Source organism: Leopardus geoffroyi, chromosome C2 (assembly GCF_018350155.1).
Source record: "Leopardus geoffroyi isolate Oge1 chromosome C2, O.geoffroyi_Oge1_pat1.0, whole genome shotgun sequence".
NCBI classification, from domain to species: domain Eukaryota; kingdom Metazoa; phylum Chordata; class Mammalia; order Carnivora; family Felidae; genus Leopardus; species Leopardus geoffroyi.
This window is the reverse complement of record NC_059333.1, coordinates 117,198,465-117,218,976: the sequence shown is the minus strand read 5'-3', so window position 1 is coordinate 117,218,976 and position 20,512 is coordinate 117,198,465. Positions and strand designations below refer to the sequence as shown.

General features: G+C 35.1%; 1 long non-coding RNA gene across 1 annotated transcript in view; it reads left to right on the top strand.

The window, feature by feature from the left end:
• Nucleotides 1–20,512, top strand: part of LOC123611439 — a 233,729-nt gene that overhangs the window by 138,395 nt on the left and 74,822 nt on the right. The window lies entirely within an intron of this gene.

The window sequence follows — 20,512 nt, the reverse complement described above, 5'->3', positions numbered from 1 at the left end:
AAATAAAAAAAATGCCAAGACTGATGTCAAAAAGGGTACTTATTATGTTCTTCTGGTTTCAGGGTCTCATGTTCCAGTCTTTAATTTGTTTTGAATTGATGTTTGCATGTGGTGTAAGACAGTAGTCTAGTTCCATTTTTTTTCCTTAGAGTTTTTCTAGTCTCATTTATTGGAAAGACTATCCTTTACTCATTGTATATTGTTGGCTTCTTTGTCATAAATTAAATGAATGTGTGTATGTGTGTGTATTTCTGAACTCTCTACTCTGTTGCATTGACCTATGTGTCTTTTTATGCCAATAGTATATTGTTTTGATTGCTATAGCTTTGTAATATAGTTTGAAATCAGGAGGTGTAATGCCTCTAGTTTTGTTCTTCTTGCTCAAGATTGCTTTGATGATTCAGGGTCTTTTTTGTAGTTCCACACAAATTTGAGGATTGCTTTTTCTATTTCTGTGAAAAATGCCATTGAAATTGTGATAGAAGTTGTGTTGAATCTGTAGGTCACTTTGGGTAGTATGGACATTTTAAGAATATTAATTTTTCTCATCTATGAACATGGAATATTTGTCTGTTTGTGTTTTCTTCAGTTTCTTTCATCAATGTCTTATTTTTTTCAGTACAGGTCAGTTTTCAGTGTACCAGTCTTTCACTTCCTTGGTTAAAGTTATTCTTACACATTCTTTTTTGATGCAGCGTAACTGGGATTATTTTTCTAATATTAATGTAGATACATAACTGATTTTGAATATTGATTTTGTATCCTGAAACTTTACTGAATTCACTTATTCTAACAGCTTTTTTGGTGGAGTCTTTAAGGCTTTCTCTATATAATAGTATGCCATCTGCAAATAGGGACAGTCTTATTTCTTCCTGTCTGATCTGGATGCTTTGTCTGTTTTTCTTACCTACTTGCTCTGGCTAAGACATCCAGTACCAAGTTGAAAAAAAGTGGTGAGAGTGGACATCTTGGCTTATTCCTGATCTTAGAGAAAAACTTTCAGGTTTTCATCTTTGAGTATGAAAATAGCTGTGGACTTGCTATATATATAATCTTTATTATTCCTTCTATGTCTAGCTTGTTCAGAGTTTTTATCTTGAATGAACTTGAATTTTCCGAAATGCTTTTTCTGTGTCTACTGAGATGGTCATATGAGTTTTATCCTTCACTTTGTTAATGTGGTATATCATATTGATTGATATGCAGATGTTGAACCATCCTTGCATCTCTGGAATAAATCCCACTTGATCATGGTGTATGATCCTTTGGATATATTGTTGAATTTGGTGTGCTAATATTTTGTTGGGGATATTTGCATCTATGTTCATCAGGGATTTGGGCCTGTAATTTTCTTTTCATGTAGTGTCCTTATCTGGTTTGAATATCTGGATAATGCTGGCCTTGTAAAATGAGTTTAGGTCTCTTCCTTCCTCTTCTTTTCTGTTTTATTGGAAGAGTTGAAAAGCATTGGTATTAATTCTTCTTAAATGTTTGGCATTATTTACCAGTGAAACCTTCTGTTCCTGGACTGTTCTTTGTTGAGAAGTTTCTGTTATTATTTTAATTTCTATACTAGTAATTGGCCTTTTAGATTTTCTGTTTCTTCATGATACAGTCTTGGTAGGTTGTATGTTTCTAGGAATTTATCCGTTTCTTATAGGTTATCCAGTTTGGTGGCATTTAATTTTTCATTATAGTATTATCTTCTGTGATATCAGTTGTAGTGCCTCCTCTTTGATTTCTGATTCTGATGCTATTTATTTGAGTTGTGTCTCTTTTCTTCTTTATAAGTGTAGCTAAGGGCTTGTATTTTTTTTAAGTTTTTTTAATGTTTATTTATTTTTGAGAGAAAGACAGAGTGCAATTGGGTGAGAAGGAGAGAGAGAGGGAGACACAGAATCTGAGGCAGGCTCCAGCCTCTGAGCTGTCAGCAAAGAGCCCAACGCCAGGCTTGAACTGACAAACCATGAGATCGTGACGTGAGCTGAAGTCCGATGCTTAACAAACTGAGCCACTCAGGTACCCCAAGGATTTGTATTTTATGTTTTCAAAAAAAAACCTTGTTCTTAATTCAATTAGTCTCTGTCTTTTTATTTTCCATTTTATTTATTTCTGCTCTGATTGTTATGTCCTTCCTTCCACTACATTCAGTTTTTTTCTTTTTCTGGTTCATTGAGGTAAAAATGTAGGTTGTTTAATAGGAAATCTTTCTTTTTTCTTAATTTAAGCATTTATTTGCTATAACTTGCCTCTTAGTGGCTATTTTCTACTTAGTCATTACAAAATAAGCATTACCTTATGTCCTATCATAAGAAAGTTCAAAATGTAGCCAGAATTCATTTGTACACTTATATTGTATTCTGTTCTTTTTTTTAATTTTTTTTAACTTTATTCAGTTTTGAGAGACAGAGAGAAAGAGCATGAGTGGGAAAGGGGCAGAGAGAGAGGGTGACACAGAATCTGAAGCAGGCTCCAGGCTCTGAGCTGTCAGCACAGAGCCCGATGCGGGGCTTGAACTCACAAACTGTGAGATGATGACCTGAGCCAAAGTCAGATGCTCAACCGACTGAGCCACCCAGGCGCCCCTGGTACTCTGTTGTTAATACTAAATTTCAAGAAGATTTTAAGATTTTATTAATACTTGTTATTCCTTGTGTATTTTTACACATAAAAATTTAACTTCTAAAAACTCAATGAGGGCATAAGAATATTCACTTATCAAAGAATATATACAAATGGCAAATAAGCACATGAAAAGATGCTAAACATCATTAGTAATTAAGGAAATGCAAATCAAAAGCATCATGCGATATCATTACACATACAGTGAAATGGCTAAAATTAAAAGGATGAGCAAAAACAGGTTTTGACAAACGTATGGAGTAACTGAAATTCTCCATAGATGAGATTGAAAAACACTAAAGCCACTTTTAAAACAGCTTGGAAATTTCTAAAAAAGTAAACATATATCTGCCATGTGACCAAGCAATCACCATCTTAGATATTTATTCAAGAGAAATAAAAACATTCATCACAAAGACTTATATTCAGATTTTCCCAGAAGCTTTGTTTATAATCTCAAAAGATTTTAACAATTCTGCCACTTGGAACAGCATGGATGAACCTTGAAAACAGTATGCCAAGTTAAATAAGTCAGTCACAAAAGGACAAATATGGCATGGTTCCACTTACGAAGAATCCAAAATAGTCAAATCTTAGAAACAGAGTAGAATGGTGGTCGCCAGGAGCTTGGGAGAGAGGGAAATAGGGAGTTGCTGTTCGATGGGTATAAAGTTTTAGTGTTATGCAAGATGAATAAGGTCTATAAACCTGCCATCTACAATATTGTAACAATACCCTATTGTATGTACATTTAAAAATGTTTTCAGGGGCTAGATTTCATGTTAAATGATTTACCACAATAATAATAAATACTGGAACAACTTAAATCCCATCAACTGGTAAATAGATAAACTGTAGTACATGCATAACTATAGAATCTTACCCAGCCATAAAAAGGAACAAACCGGTGAGATACTGTAAAACATGGATATATCTTAAAAGCATCTTTCTAAATGAAAAAAGGCAAATGTAAAACAAGCTACCAAAAAAATTCATTTCTATAAAATTCTTTAAAAATGCCAAACTCTAGTGACAGAAACTATAGGACTGGTTTTCAGGGGCTGGGGGTCTAGGAAGGAGATGGGCTGCACACTGACACATTGGAACTTTTTTAGATGACAGAAATGTTCAATATTACCATCATGGTGGGAATTAGGTGACTGTGTACGTTTGTCAAAACTTGTCAGATTAAACCCCATTTAACCTCACCTAAAAAGTAGCTAAGATATCATAGAAATAATTTAAGTATTTCTGCAATGATGCATGAAATTTCTTCATTTACTCAAAAAAGATAGATATATTTTGTATTTTGCCAAAATCCATTCTTTCCTCCTAACATAGTAACAGAGTTCCAACTGGGACATGATTGCTCAGCTAGGGACTGCTTTTCTTAACCTCATTCTGCTCACTGTGGCCTAGTGATGAAGTTCTATCAATAGCAAAGGAATGGAAAGAATATTAGCGATCAAGAGTTTTGACCCTTGGCTTTCATTCTTTGTCCTCTACTCTCTAAAATGGAAATGATGAGGACAGTCTTGGAGGTCATATATATAACATGGCACTGTTAGTTACTACGAGGCTCTGGGGCACAGAGCCATGAATTCACTAACATCACCTACTTTGGACTGTTCTTGAATGAGGAATTACATTTTGTCGTTAAGTAGCCTATCCTACTCCAACTAAAACACTTCCCTTAACTACAATTTCTCTTTCCTCTCAGAATATTCCCATTATATATTGTTACATGAATCAAGCAATTTACAGGACAATGTGTACTGTTGACTACCATCTGTTTCAAACTACTGCTAATATTTGGGGGACAATCAAATGACTAGGAGACAGGGACAGAGGGAAGAATTTCATTATATGCCATTGTGGAATGGCATTCACGGAAAACACTTGGATTTTTATTTTTGTACTGTGTGAATATGCAATCCATAAATGATAGAGCTTAAATTAGGAAATAATAAAATGCAAAAAATAAATTATCTTGACATTGTTTCTAGCATATTTAATTGCAGAGACTCTGTGCATGCGCTGCACACACCAAGAGATATTATGAACTCAGAAGGACTGTAGAACCAATGTATGTAAATGACTGCAGAATGCTTGACACATAATAGTATATTAAATGTTTCCTCCTCTTCATATTTGCATGGTACTTCACAATCTTGTCAGTAGCATCTTTCTAGACCACTCTTGAAGTGTGGGCATGCACATTTAAGTGGAATGCAAGATGATTTGAGGTTGCACAGGCGGTGTTTATATGAAGTACAAGGAAAAAATTATAGAGCATTCACTCAGCAGGATTCTCTTTTCAGTCTTTCTGATATCAAATTTGACCATAACTTTTTAGGTTATTTGAAACACAATGTTCCACCAGTTTCAGATGTCCAACATAGTGATTCAACAAGTTTATAGATTATGCTCTGCTCCCCACAAGTGTGGTTACCATCTGTCACCATACAGTGCTATTATAACACCATTGACTAATTCTTTACACTATGCCTTCTATTCCTGTGACCATGATTCCATAAGTGGAAGCCGCTATCTCTCACTGCCCTTCACCCATGTTGCCGATCTTCCCATCATCCCCTGTCCTCTGCCAACCATAAGTTCTCTGTATTCATTGGTCTGTTTCTTCATTTTGTTTATTGATTCTTTTTTTTTTTATTCCACATACAAGTGAAATCATATGGTATTTGATTTTCTCAGGCTGACTTATTTCATTTAGCATAGTACACTCTAGGTCCACACATGTCACAAATAGGAAGCTCTCATCCTCTTTTTATGGCTGCATAATATTCTATCTAGTATGCATATATTTACATATGTATGTATACAGATATATGTGTGATTACACATATACATACATACACACATAACATCTTATTCATTTGTCTTTTGATGGACATTTTGGTTGCTTCCATATCTTGGCTATTGTAAATAACACTGCAATAGACAAAGGGGTACATGTTTCTTTTTGAATTAGTGTTTTTATTTTCCTTGGGTAGATACTTAGTAATGGAATTGTTGGGTCATGTCATATTTCTATTTTTAATTTTTTTAAAAAGTCTACAAACACTTCTACAGTGGCTGTATCAATGGACATTCCTACCAACAGCGCACAAGAGGTTGTTTTTTTCCACATCATTACCACCCCTTATTCCTTTTTTTTTATTCTAGTCATTTTTGTAGGTGTCAGGTAATATCTTACTGATTAGTGATGTTAAACATCTTTTCATGTGTCTTTTGACCATCTGTATATCTTCTTTGAAAAAATATTCTGTCTGCCCATTTTTTAATTGGACTTTTTGGTGTTCAGTTGTACAAGTTCTTTATGTATTTTGGATATTAATCCTTATTGGATATTTCGTTTGCAAACATCTCCTCTCAATCAGTAGGTGGCCTTGTCATTTTGTTGATGATTTCTTTCACTGTGCAAAAGCTTTCTATTGTAATGTATTCCCAATTGTTTATTTTTTGCCTTTGTTTCCCTTACCTTAGGAGATATATGTAGAAAAATGTTGCTATGGCTAATGTCAGAGAATTTACTGCTTGTGTTCTCTTCTAGAATTTTTATGGTTTCAGGTCTCACATATAGGTCTGTAATCCATTTTGAGTTTATTTTTGTTTATAGTGTTAGAAAGTGGTCCAGTTTTTCTTTTACATATAGCTGTCCAGATTTCCCAGAACCATTTGTTGAAGAGATTCTCTCCCCATTGTATATTTTTGCCTTATTTGTCTTGGATTAATTGACCATATAAGTGTAGGTTTATTTCTGGACTGTCGACTCTATTCTACTGATCTATATGTCTGTTTTTGTGCCAGTACCATACTGTTTCTATTACTACAGCTTTGTAATATATCTTGAAATCTGGAATATTGATACCTCCAGCTTTTTCTACTTTCTCAATTGCTTTGGCTATTTGGAGTCTTCTGTGGTTCCATTCAAATTTTAGGATTGTTTGTTCCACTTCTGTGAAAAATGCTGCTGGTATTTTGATATGGATTTGCATTAAATCTATAGATTTCTTTGAGTACTGTGAACATTTTAACATCTATCCAATACTTGCTAATCTACCACAAGGTTTGGACCTTTGAAGTAAAGAGTCTAGCTAGAACTTAATAGATACATACTGTTTACTATGTGTGTCTGTTTTATTCTTACCCCATATTAAAATAATTGTTACCAGTGCTCTAGTCCTAGAACTGATTTTTATATATGTGTAGTTAAGTAAAAATTCGGATCAATTAAATATAAAATTCTACGTACTTATTAGCACAAGTTATTCTCTGATGGGACAAAGAATAATCACAGAAGGGCACATGAAGTTTTATGTAAAATGCCATTCTTGAAAATTTTTACCTCTTCCATGAAAGCTTTCTAAACCACTATTGCAGGAAATTATCTCTCCTTCTGAACTGTTAAATTGTCTGCCTATATTTCTCATTTATTTAATCAATTCCATCTTTTCTTTTTTCCCAAGTTTTATTGAGAAGTAATTGACTTATATCACTGTTTAAGTTTAAGGCAAATGTATGATGATTTTACTTACATATATTATGAAATGATAGCCCCAATAGGTTCAGCTAACATCCATATTCTCATATAGCTACGGTAAAAAGAAAAGAAATAAAAAATAAAATAATTTCTCCTTGTGATGAGACCTCGTAGAATTTACTGTGTTAACTATTCTGTATATCATACTATAGTATTTGCTATAGTGATCATGTTGTACATTATATCCCTAGTACTTATTTATCTTTACCTGGAAGTTTGAACCTTTTGACCACCTTCCTCCCAATATCCTCTCCCCACCCTCTCTCTCTAGTAACTGCAAGCCTTATCTCTATTTCTATGAGTTATTTATTTTATTTTTTGGATTCCACATGTAAGTGGGATGATAAAGTGCCTTTCTCTGTTTGACTTAATTAAGCAGAATGTCTTCAGGGTCCATTTATGTTGTCACAAGTGGTAGAACTTCTCATTTTTTATTACTGAATAATATTCAGTTGTATATGCAAACATCTTTTTTGTTGCTTCATCTGTTGATGGACCCTTAGGTTGTTTCTTTGCCTTAGCTATTGTAAATAATCCTCCTTTCAACAAGGGGTGCAGATATTTTGAATCCATTTTTGATTCCCAGAAGTGAAATTGCTAGATTATGTAGTAGTTGCATTTTTTAACTTTTTGAAGGTCCTTCATCTTGCTTTCTATGGGGGCTATACCAATCTGCAATCTTACCAACAGTTCACAGCGGTTCCCTTTCCCCGCATTCACACCAGCATTTGTTATCCCTTGTCTTTTTGTTGATAGTCATTTTAATAGGCATGAGGCTCTATCTCAGTGTGGTTTTAATTTTCATATCCCAAAGACTAATGATACTGAGTATCTTTTCACGTTGGCCTTTGTATATCTTCTTTGAAGAAATGTCTAATCAGGTCCTTTAACCATTTTTAAGTTGTGTTTCTCTTCTTTTTGCTATTGAGTTCTTTTGGATATTAACCCCTTGTCAGATAATTGGTTTGCAAATATTTTTTTTTTACACTCTGTAACTTGTCTTTTCACTTTGTTGATAATTTCTTTTGCTATGCAGATTTTTTTTCAAATTTTTATTTATTTTGTAGTTAGTTAACATATAGTGTAATATTGGTTTCAGGAGTAGAATGTTGTGATTCATAACTTACATATAACACTCAGTTGCTTTGCAGATTTTAGTTTGATATAGTCCCACTTATTATTATTATTTTTTAATTTTGTTTCTTGTGTTTTGAGTAATAGGTCCAAAAAGTCATTACCAATACCCATATCAATCGTTTTACATTCCATTCTTATTCGTACATATATTCTTCTTTATGTGAATATCCAATTATCTAAGAACCATTTATTGAAATGGAGGTTTTTCTCCATTGGGTATATTGGCTACCTTGTCATATATTAGTTGAATATGCTTAGGTTTATTTCTGGGCTCTCAATTCTGTTCCATCAGTTTGTCTGCTTTTATGCCAGCACCATAAAGTTTTGATAATCCTAGCTTTATAGTATCATTTGAAATCAAGATATGATCAAGATATGTGATGCTTCCTGCTTTGTTCTTTCTTGGCATTTCTTTGACTATTTAGGGTATTTTGTGGTTCCATGAAATTGTAGGAGTGTGTTTTTTTTTTTTCTCCCTCTGTAAAAAATGACATTGGAGTCTTGTTAGGGATTGCGCTGAGTACACAGATGGCATTTGGTAGTATTGACCTTTTAACAATATTCCTCCAATCTATGAACACATGGTACCTTTCTATTTATTTGTGTTCTACCTTATCTTTCATAGATGTTTTATAATTTTGAAGATAGAAATATTTCACTTCCTTAGTTAAATTTGTTTGAAGTATTTTATTGTTTTTGATGCTATTACAAATGGGATTAATTTCTTTTCCAGAAAATTTATTGTTAATGTATAGAAATACTATTAACTTTTGTATGTTAATTGTGTACCTTGCAACTTTACTGAATTTATTGATTAAATCTAATAGTGTTTTGGTTGAGTCTTTACGATTTTACACATATATATAAAGTTATGTTGTCTGCAAAATAGAGTTAATTTTACTTCTTTCTTTCCAATTTTGATACATTTTTTTCCTTGCCTGATGGCTCTAGCTAGGATTTTAATACTATGTTGAATAGGAGTAGTGAGTGTGGGTGCTCTGGTTTTGTTCCTGATCTGAGGGAAAAAGCTTTCAACTTTCACCATCGAGTATGATATTATCTGTGACTTATCATATATAGACCATTATTACGTTGAGATACATTCCTTCTGTGCCTAATTTGTTCAGCATTTTTGTCATGAATGAATGGTGAATTTTGTCAAATGCTTTTTTCTGCATCTATTGAGATGATTATATGATTCTTTCATTCTATTAGTGTGATATATCATTGTTTGATTTGCAAATATTGAACTATCCTTGCATCCCTGGAATAACTCCCACTTGATCATGGTGAATGATTTTGTTTTTCAATGTACTGGTGAATTCTAACTGCTTGTATTTTATTGAAAATTTTTATTTTTTATTTATCTAAAATTTTTTAAATGTTTATTTATTTTTGAGAGAAAGAGAGACAGAGTGCGAATGGGAGAGGGACAGAGAGGGAAACAGAATCTGAAACAGGCTCCCGGCTCTGAGCTGTCAGCACAGAGCCTGAAGCAGGGCTCAAACTCATGAACTGCAAGATCATGACCTGAGCCGAAGTCGGACACTTAAACGACTGAGCCATCCAGGTACCCCTTATTGAGAATTTTTAAATTTTTGTGCATCAGTGGTATTGGCCTGTAGATTTCTTTTTTAGTGGTGTCTTTTTCTGGTTTGGGTATCAAAATAATGCAGGCCTCATAAACTGAGTTTGGAAGTATTTCATCCTCTTTGATTTTTTGAGGGGGGTGCGATTTGAGACAGATTGGTGTTATTTCTTTAAATGTTTGGTAAAATTCATAAGTGAAGCCATGTGGTACTGTGCTTTTCTTCATTGGGAGATTTTTTAAAAATTTTTTAACGTTTATTTATTTTTGAGACATAGAGAGACAGAGCATGAGTGGGGGAGGGTCAGAGAGAGAGGGAGACACAGAATCTCAAGTAGGCTCCAGGATCTGAGCTATCAGCACACAGCCCGATGTGGGGCTCGAACTCACGGAGCGTGAGATCATGACCTGAGCCGAAGTCGGACGCTTAGCCGTCTGAGCCACCCAGGCGGCCCTTCATTGGGAGATTTTTGATTACTGACTCAATCTCCTTATTGGTAATTGGTCTACTTGAATTTCCTTTCTTACTGTTCAGTCTTGGAAAGTTGTATATTCCTAGGAATTTATGTATTTCTTCCAGGTTATCCAATTCATTGACATGTAATGGTTCCTTGTAGTCTCTTCTGATCTGTATTTCTGTGATGTCGGTTGTGTGCTTCATTTCTAATTTAATTCTTTGGGTACTTTCTCTAGGTTTGTCTAAGCATTTGTCCATTTTATTTATCATTTCGAACATCAAACTCTTAGATTGACTAATCTTTTTCAATTGTTTTTTGTTCTCAATTTCATTTCTTTCTGCTCTGTTCTTTATTATTTCCTTTCTTCTTCTAAGTTTGTGCTCAGTTTGTTCTTCTAGTTGCATAAGCCATAAAGTTGGGGTGTTTATTTGGGATCTTACTTGTTTCTTAATGTAGGTATCCATTGCTATCAACTTTATTCTTAGTAACTTTTTTTTTTTTTTTTTTTTTTTTTTGCTGCATCCCACAAATTCTGGCCTTTTGTGTTTACATTTTTATTTGTTTCAAGAAACTTTATTTCCATTTTATTTGATCCATTGGTTGTTCAGAAGAGCATTGTTTAATTTCCATGTGTTTGTGAATTTTCTATTTTTCCTCTTGTTATTTACTTTGAGATTTGTGTGATTGTATCAGAAAAGATATTTGCTATGATTTCAAACTTCTTGAATTTGCTAAGACTTGTGTCATGGCTTAATACTAGTCTATCATAGAAAATGTTCCATGTGCACTTAAGAAAAATGTGTATTCTGTTGGGCAAAATGTTCTATATTTGTAATTATTAGGTCTATTTTATCTATGGTGTTGTTCAAATCCACTGTTTCCTTATTGATTCTTTCTGGATGATCTAACAATTAAGAGTGGATTATTAAACCCTCTAACTCCTGTTGTATTACTGTTTATCTTTTTGTCTCTGTTAGTTTTTGCTTTATATATTTAAGTGTTCCAATGTTGGGTGCATAAATATTTACAGTTATATCTTCTTGTTGTATTGACCTCTTCATCATTATATGATAGGTTTACTTGTCTCTTTTGTTCCCTTTTTAGTTTAAAGCCTATTTTGTCTAATAGCTAGCCCTGCTTATGTTTTGTTTATTGCTATTTGATTGAAATGTCTTTTCCATCGCTTCACTCTCTATGTGGGTCTTTAAGACTAACGTGTATATTTTATAGGCACAATATTATTGAATCTTGTTTTTTATCCATTCAGCCATTCTATGGACTGTTAACTGGAAATTTTAAAGTAATTGTTGATATATAAGAAATTCCTATTCGCATGTTGCTCATTGTTTTCTGTTTGTTTTATAGACCTCTTGTTGCTTATCTTTTATCCTGCTGTCTTTTTTTATGTGTTTTGATGTCTTTTGTAATCAATATTTTTTATTTCTTTATCATGTTCTTTTATGTAATTATCACACAATTTTCATGAGTGGTTGCCATGAGGCTTATATACAATATCTTAAACTGATAATACTCTATCTTAAACTGAAAACTTCAGTAGAATTTATAAACTTCACACTTTTACTTCTTCTCACCATCATATTTTAGGCTATCACTATTAGAATTTATATGTTTTTATAATATTGTGTCACTATCAACAGATTATTTTATTTATGGTTATTTTTTCTACACTTGTTTTAACTTTTAAACTATTTTTAAGTGAGTTATGCACCACTATTACCATAATTGCAGAATCTAACTGACTACGTGTGATTACCATCGCCAGTGAGACCTATGCTACCTTATGTTTTTATGATGTTAACTAGCGTCTTTTATTTCCACTCAAATAATACTCTTGAATATATCTTGAAAAGCAGGTCTGGTAGGAATGAACTCCCTCAGCTTTTGTTTCTTTGGGAAATCTTTATCCCTCCTTTGCTTCTGAAGGACAGCTTCACTGGATATAGAATTCTTTGTTGACAGTTGTTTCCTTTCAATATTTTGATACTCCCTGGTGGTCTAGTGGTTAGGATCCAGTAATCAATATTTGGATATATCATCCCATTCTCTCCTGGCCTGAAAAGTTTCCTTCCGTCCCTTCCGTCCCTTCCGTCCCTTCCGTCCCTTCCGTCCCTTCCGTCCCTTCCGTCCCTTCCGTCCCTTCCCCTCCCTTCCCCTCCCTTCCCCTCCCTTCCCCTCCCTTCCCCTCCCTTCCCCTCCCTTCCCCTCCCTTCCCCTCCCTTTCCCTCCCTTCCTCCCTTCCTTCTTACTGAAGTATACTTGATTCACAATGTTACATTGATTTCATGTATATACCATAGTGACTCAAGTGTATACGTTATGCTATGCTCACCATAGGTATAGCTCCTGTCACCATACAATGCTATTACAATAACATTGACTATGTTTCCTATGCTGTAACTGTTAATTTAATGATGCATTGGTTCCATAGCTAGAAGCCTCTGTCTCCTACTCACCCTCACCCATTTTGCCAATTCTCCAAACCACACCGCCTCTCTGGTAACTGTCAGTTTGTTCTCCATATTTAAAAGTATGTGTTTGTTTTGTTTTGTTTTCTTGATTCCACATACAAGTGAAATATGTTATTGGTTTGTCTTTATCTGACTTATTTCACTTAGCATTATTACATCTATCTCCATCCATGTTGTTGCAAATGACAATATCTCATCCTTTTTTATAGTTGATTAGTATCCCATTGTGTATATATACCACATCATCTCTATGGCTCATCAATCAATGGATTGTTTCCATATCTCAGCTATTGTAAATAATCCTGAAATAAACATAGAATGCATATATTGTTTTAAATTGAGTGTTTTTACATTCATAGGGTAAATCCCCAGTAGTGGAATTTCTGGATCATATGATATTTCTATTTTTAATTTTTTGAAGAACCTCATATTATATTCCACAGTGGCTGCACTAATTTACATTCCTACCAATAGTGTACAAGGGTTCCTTTTTCTCCACATCCTTGCCAACATTTGTTATTTCTTGTCTTTTTAATTCTAGATATTTTGACAGGTGTATGGTCATACATTGTGGTTTTATTTGAATTTCCATGATGGTGAGTGATGTTGAGCATCTTGTCGCGTCTGTTGGCTCTCTATATGTCTTCTTTGGAAAAATATGTATTCTGGTCCTCTGTTCAATTTTAATTGCATTGTTATTAATTTGGTGTGGAGTTGTATGATTTCTTTATATGTTTTGGATGTTAATACCTTATCCACTATATCATTTGCAAATATATTCGCCCAGTCAGTAGGTTGATTTGTTGTTTCACTGATGACTTTTTTCACTGTGCAAAAACTTTTTATTTTAATATAGTCCCAATAGTTTATTTTTGCCTTTGTTTCCCTAGCCTGACCAGACATATCTAGAAAAAATATTTCTATGGCCAGTGTCAAAGAAATTACTCTGTTTTCTTTCTGAATTTTATGATTTCACATCTCGCATTTATGTCTTTAATCAATGAGTTTATTTTTGTGGGTGGTATAAGAAAGTGGTCCAGTTTCATTCTTTTATATGTAGCCGACCAGTTATCCCAGCACCATTTATTGAAGAGATTGTCATTTCCCCATTGTATATTCTTGCCTAATTTGTCATAGATTAGTTGAACACATAGATTAGTTGACCACATAACAGTATTTTCCCAATCTGTGAGCTTAGACTATCTTTTTATTTGTTTCTATTATCTTTAATTTCTTTCATCAGTGTTTTGTAGTTTTCAAATTATAGATCTTTTCACCTCCTTGGTTAAGTTTATTCGTAAATACTTTATTCTTCTTGGCACTATTGTAAATGCAATTGTTAATTTAGGTTTTCTTTCTGTCACTTTGTTATAGGTGTATAGAAATCTAACTGATGTCTGTATATTAATTTTGTATGTTACAACCATACTTAATCTACTTAGAACTTCTAAAAGGTTTTTTTGGGGGGGGAGCCTTTGGTGTGTTCTATGTATAGTATCATGTCTTCTGCAAATAGTTACAGTTAAATTTATTCTTTATTGATAAGAATGCATTTTATTTCTTATCTCTCCTATATCTAGGACTTCCAGTACTATGTTGAATAAAAGTGGTAAGAGTGGACATTCTTGTCTTGTTCTTGATCTTAGAAGAAAACCTCTCAGTTTTCACCATTGGGTATGATGTTAGTTATATAGGTTTTCCATATATGACCTTTATTATGTTGAGGAATGTCCTTTTCAACCTACTTTGTTTAGAGTTTATCATGAACTGATGTTTAATTTTGTCAAATGCTTTTTCTGCATCTATTGAGATGATCATATGATTTTTATCCTTCATTTTGTTAATGTCATATATCATGTTAATTTATTTCCTAATATTGAACCATCCTTGCATCCCTGGATTAAATCCCTCTTGATTGTGTGAATGATCCTTTTAATGCAGTGTTGAATGCAGTTTGCTAATATTCTGTTGAGAATTTCTGTGTCTGTTCATCAGGTTTATTGGCCTATAGTTTTCTTTTTTTGTAGTGGTGTTGTCTGATTTTGGTATCAGGGTAATGCTGACCTTGTAAATTCAGTTTGGAAGCTTTCCTCTCCTTCTATTTTTTTGGAATAGTTTGAGGAGAGTAGTCATTAGCTCTTCTTTAAATGTTTGGTAAAATTTACCCATGAAGAACTCATCTGATCCTTGACTTTTGTTTTTTGGGAGTTTTGAAAAATTTTATTACTAATTCAGTTTCATTACTAGTAATTTGTCTCTTGAGTTTTTTTTATTTGTTCCTGATCAGGTATAGAAGATTGTATGTTTCTGGAAATTTATCCATTTCTTCTAGGTTGTCCATTTTGTTGGCATATAATTTTTCATAATAGTTTCTTATAATTCTTTGTATTTCTTTGGTGTTGTTTGTTACTTTGTTTTGTTCCTCATTTCATTTATTTGGGTCCTCTTTTTTTGATGACTCTGGATAAAAGTTTATCAACTTTATCTGTTCAAAGAATGAGCTGTTGATTTCATCATATTGTTTCTTCAAAATAAAACAAAACAAAAAAACACCTCTCATTTATTTCTGCTCTGATCTTTGTTTTCTTTATTCCACTAACCATAAGCTTTATTTGTCTTTTTTTCTGGTTCCTTTAGGTATAAGGTCAAATTGTATTTGAGGCTTTCTTGTTTCTTGAGGTAGCTAGCCCTAGATAGCTATAAATTTCCCTCCTAGAAATATTTTTGCTGCATCCCAAAGCTTTTACACACTTCTGTTTTATTTTCATTTCCTACATGTGCTTTTTATTTCCTCTTTGATTTCTTTATTGGCCTATTGGTTGCTTAGTAGCCTGTTGTTTAGTCTTCATGTATTTGTGGAGTTTTTTTCTAGTTTTTTTTTTTATAGTTGTTTTATAGTTTCATATGGTTGTAGTCAGAAAAGATGCATGGTATGATTCAGTCTTCTTAAATTTATTGAGACTGGTTTTGTGGCCTAACATATGATCTATCTTGGAGAATGTTCCATGTGCACTTGTAAAGAATGTGTATTCTATTGTTTTGTTTTGTTTTGTTTTTTGGCTAGAATGTTTATATGTATGTATAATCTGTTAAGTCCATCTAATCTAACGTATCATTCAAAGACACTGTTTCCTTACTGATTTTCTGTCTGGATGATCTATCCATTGATATAAATGGGGTGTTAATATCCTCTACTATTATTGTATTATTGTCAATCATTCCCTTTTTGTCTGTTAATATTTGCTTAATGTATTTAGGTGTTCGAATGTTGGCTGCATATATGTTTACAGTAGTGATACTTTCTTGTTGATTTGATCCTTTTATCATTATGTAATGCCTTTCTTTGTCTTTTATTAAGGTCTATTTTGTCATATATATGTATTTCTACCCTGGGTTTTTGTTTTCAAGTTTATTTGCATGGAATATCTTTTCCATCCTTTCACTTTTAGTATGTATGTGTATTTAGGTTTGACATGAACCTTTTATAGGCAGCATATGGATGGGTCTTGTTTTTTATCCATCCTACCACTGTATTACTTTTGATTGGAACATTTAGGACATTTGCATGTAGAGCAATTATTGATAGGTATAGACTTATTGTCAGTTTGTTAGTTGTTTTCTGGTTGTTTTTTAAAAATTTCTTCTCTGCGGACACCTTGGGTGGATCAGTTAGTTAAGCAGCTGACTCTTGAACTCAGCTCAGGTCATGATCTCATAGTTTATGAGATCAAGCCCTGAATCAGATTCTGTGCTGACAGCATGGAGCCTTCTTGGGCTTTTCTCTACCTCCCTCTCTCTCTGCCCCTCTCCTGCTTATTCTTTCTCTAAAAATAAACAAACATCAAAGAAATAAAAATAAATAAAAATTTCTTCTCTGTTTCTTCTCTTGCTCTCTTTCCTTTTTATTGATGATTCTCTCTATTTGGCTTTCTTGCTTTTTATTTTTAATGTATCTATTATAGGTTTCATGTTCGTGGTTACCATGAGGTGCATATATAACATCCTAAATATATAACAGTCTATATTAAGTGGAGGATCACTTACATTTAAACACATTCTAAAAGAAGTTTCTTTTCACTTCCTCTCCATATTTTAGGTATATGTTTTCATATTCTACATCTTTTTATTTATAATATTCTTATTTCTGTTTATGGCCTTTTCTGTTTTACCATAAGAAGTCCCTTTAACATTTATTATAAGACCAATTTAGGGATGATGAACTCCTTTAGCTCTTGTTTGTCTGGAAAACCTTTTCTCTCTCTCCTTCAATTCTGAGTGATAAAATTTCTGGAAAGAATATTCTTGGTTGTTTTTTTTTGTTTTTCCTTTTCAGCACTTTGAATATATCATGCCACTCCCTTCTGCCCTGCAAAATTTCTGCTAAACGATCTGATAGTCTTAGGGAGTTTCCCTTATATGTAACTTTTTGGTTGTCTCTTGCTGCTTTAAAAATTATTTCTTTATCTTTAACCTTTGACAGTTTATGATTATTTGCAGTAATGTGGACCTCACTGGCTCCAGCTTGTTGGGAACTTTGTTTCCTGAATATGAGTGTCTATTCCTTTCCCACATTATAAGGGTTTCAACTTTTATTTCTTCATATAATTTTTCTGCCTTTCTTTCTCTCTCTTCTTATTTTGAGGTCCTTATAGTGCAAATTTTTGTTCACTTGATCTTGTCCAAGATCCTCATTTTAAACTATCCTCATTTTTAATCCTTTTTCTCTTTGCTCTTGAGCTTGGGTGCTTTCCATTACCCAACATTTCAGATTGTTGATCCATTCTTCTGAATACACTTGATTCTCCAGTGTATTTTTCATTCCATTTACTGTATTCTTCAATTCTGACTAGTTATTTTTTTGTTTTCTATCTCTTTGTTGAAGTTCTCACTGAGTTTTTTCACTCTTCTGTCCAGTCTGGTGAGCATCTTTATGATCATTACTTTATTTCTTAAATTTTTTACTGTTTATTTATTTTTGAAGGAGAGAGAGACAGAGTATGGACAGGGGAGGGGCAGAGAGAGAGGGAGACACAGAATCTGAAGCAGGCTCCAGGCTCTGAGCTGTCAGCACAGAGCCCAATGCAAGGCTCAAACTCACGAGCCATTGGATCATGACCTGAGCTGAAGTCGGATGCTTAACCAGCTGAGGCGCCCCTATGGTCAATACTTTAAACTCTTTATCAAGCATATTGCTAATCTCCATTTCCTCTAGTTCTTTTTCTGAGGTTTTGTCTTGTTCTTTCATTTGCAGCATATTCCTCCATCTCCTCATTTTGCTTGACTTTCTGTATTTGTTTCTATGAATTAGGTGGAACAGCTGCTACTCTTAAATTTGAAGGGTCTGTCTTCTGTATGTTTATCCCCTGTATAGGCTGTGTGCCAAATGAGTTTGACTTACTGCAACTGGAACTGGAATGGGCTGTCGGTCCCAGAGAACTCTGTGCTAGTTTAGCCCTGGTGGTCTTATTAAAGGCGAAGTCCTTGTGGTCTATGGCAGTTCTGGAGCTCTCCATGCAAAGGGTGCCTTAGCAGGGGTAGCTGGAGCCAAGGTGGGGCATGTGCCTGGGGATTCCAGGGCACTCAATATAGGGGGTACCCTGGAAAGATAGCTAAAGCTTAGGTGGGTACTGGATGGGGCACTCCCAGGGACATATGCTCAGGGTGTGCCCTGGAAGAATAGCTAAAAGCTGATAGGGGTACAAGCCACGGTATTTCAGCATAAGAGGCATCCTGGTGAGGTAGCTGGAGCCAAGGTGGGGTGCAAGCCAGGGGTTCCAGGTTACTCCACACACAAGGTACCCTGGTAGGGTGGCTGGAACCAAAGCAGACACATGCCAAAGATCCTCAGGGCACTCTGCACAGAGTATAAACTGGAAGGACAAGTGGATATGAGTGAGGAGGTCCCAGAGCACTGTGAGCTAGGGGTACCCTAGCAAGCTGTCTAGAACCAAAGTGGGACAGACCTATGAATTCTGGGGTGGTTTGTGCCTGTGTCACCTTGGCAAAATGGCTGGAGCTATAGTAACCACTGATCACAGATGTGCTAGTTTGTGCTGTACTGGGGCCACCTTGGTGGGACCAGTGAGGCTGTTGTTGGCTTTGGGTCCCGAGCTTACAGAGTTAGTAGGATGGGCAGCTCACCCAAGGCCTGCTCCCATCCATGCGATCAAGGTGGAGAGGAAATGTCAACCATGGTTCTCACCAGCCCCTACAAACCAGAAAGAATTGCATCCACTCTTCTGATGTATTGCAGGGTTCTAGGGCTAGTTCCCTTATATTCTACTTGTTCTTTCAAGCTGCAGTTTTTGTCTGTACCCCGGGGCATCTGGGGCTAGTGTAGACTAGGTGCCTCGGGCTCACTGAGGTCGTAGGCCAGCTATAGCACCCAGACCCTTTTGTCCACGCTATCAAAGTGGGCAGGGGGATGTGAACCATGGTACTCGATAGACTCCTCAAACTGGAGAGAGTTCTAGCAGTGCTCCTGCCATTTGGCAGAGTGCCAGGGATGGATTTTTTATATTGCAGTTGTGCTTTAAACTGTAGCTTCCCCCCACCCCCACCCCCCGTGCTCTGGGGTAGACAAATCTGCTCATGGCCCTTCAGTACTATCCCTCTCCACTGTGGTTTGCAGTTTTAGGGGTGGGGGGGGTTCCTTTGTTACCATACCTCTGTCTCTGTTGCGTTCTCTGTGTTCTGTCTTTTGTTATGCAGAAGCTGTTCAGTCAGTCCTCAGTACTTCTTCAAGGAAGGAATTGATCCTTAAATAGGTACTGATTTGGTGTGTCTGTGGAGGACCATCTTGGATCCTGGTGGTGTAATATTTACCTGTATTTTTGTGATCTGACTTGGCTCTGGAGATGAGCAAACTGCTGATTGAGATTACTACTTGGGCACTGCAGGTGTAAACTTGCTCTGTCAAGATCCACGTGCTCATTGCTACACAGCATTGCCCCCCTTTTCTATCACAGATTCCCAGTGGTTGAGTCCCACAGATTTTCCTGCAATTTTGCGGTATGAGAGCAGAGTAAGGAAACCCAGAAAATGATCCACAGTGCTGGGGGAAAGACTGATTGTTTCCTGTGTTCTCTTTTTTCACACTGAAAAAAAAAAAAACAACTGAGGGCTTAGGGGGATCCTCTCTTCATGTCGCTGTGCTGTCTGGGGGGACAGACAATGTCATCAATGTGTAGCTATTTCACCTAGCTTTCTAATGCAGTCTGTCTTGGTATCTGGGTCTTGGGTAATGGATGCTTACCACAGGTGATGCTGTGTCCTAGGATTCTCTTAGTGGTTTCCTGTTCTTGAATAGTTGTTAATCTTTTTATGAGTAGGAAAGAAGTCAGGAAGAATGTATATTACCATCATGGTGATGTTACTCCTCTTCTCAATCCTGTGTTTTCTGTGTTGCCTTTTGACAGTCTTACTTTGGTATTTCGTTTATTTACTATTCACTAAGTATTTATTGAAGAACTGTAGGCAACGTGTTGGGACATTACACAGTAGTGAACATAGGGTTCACATTGCTGAAATATAAAATTTTGAAGAATGACTATGTGATAGGCAGTACACCTGAGGGGAACTAAATCTCATAAAGAATAATGCTAAAATGGCATGGCATACCAGTCTCTTTACCATAATCTGATTCTGGTAACCA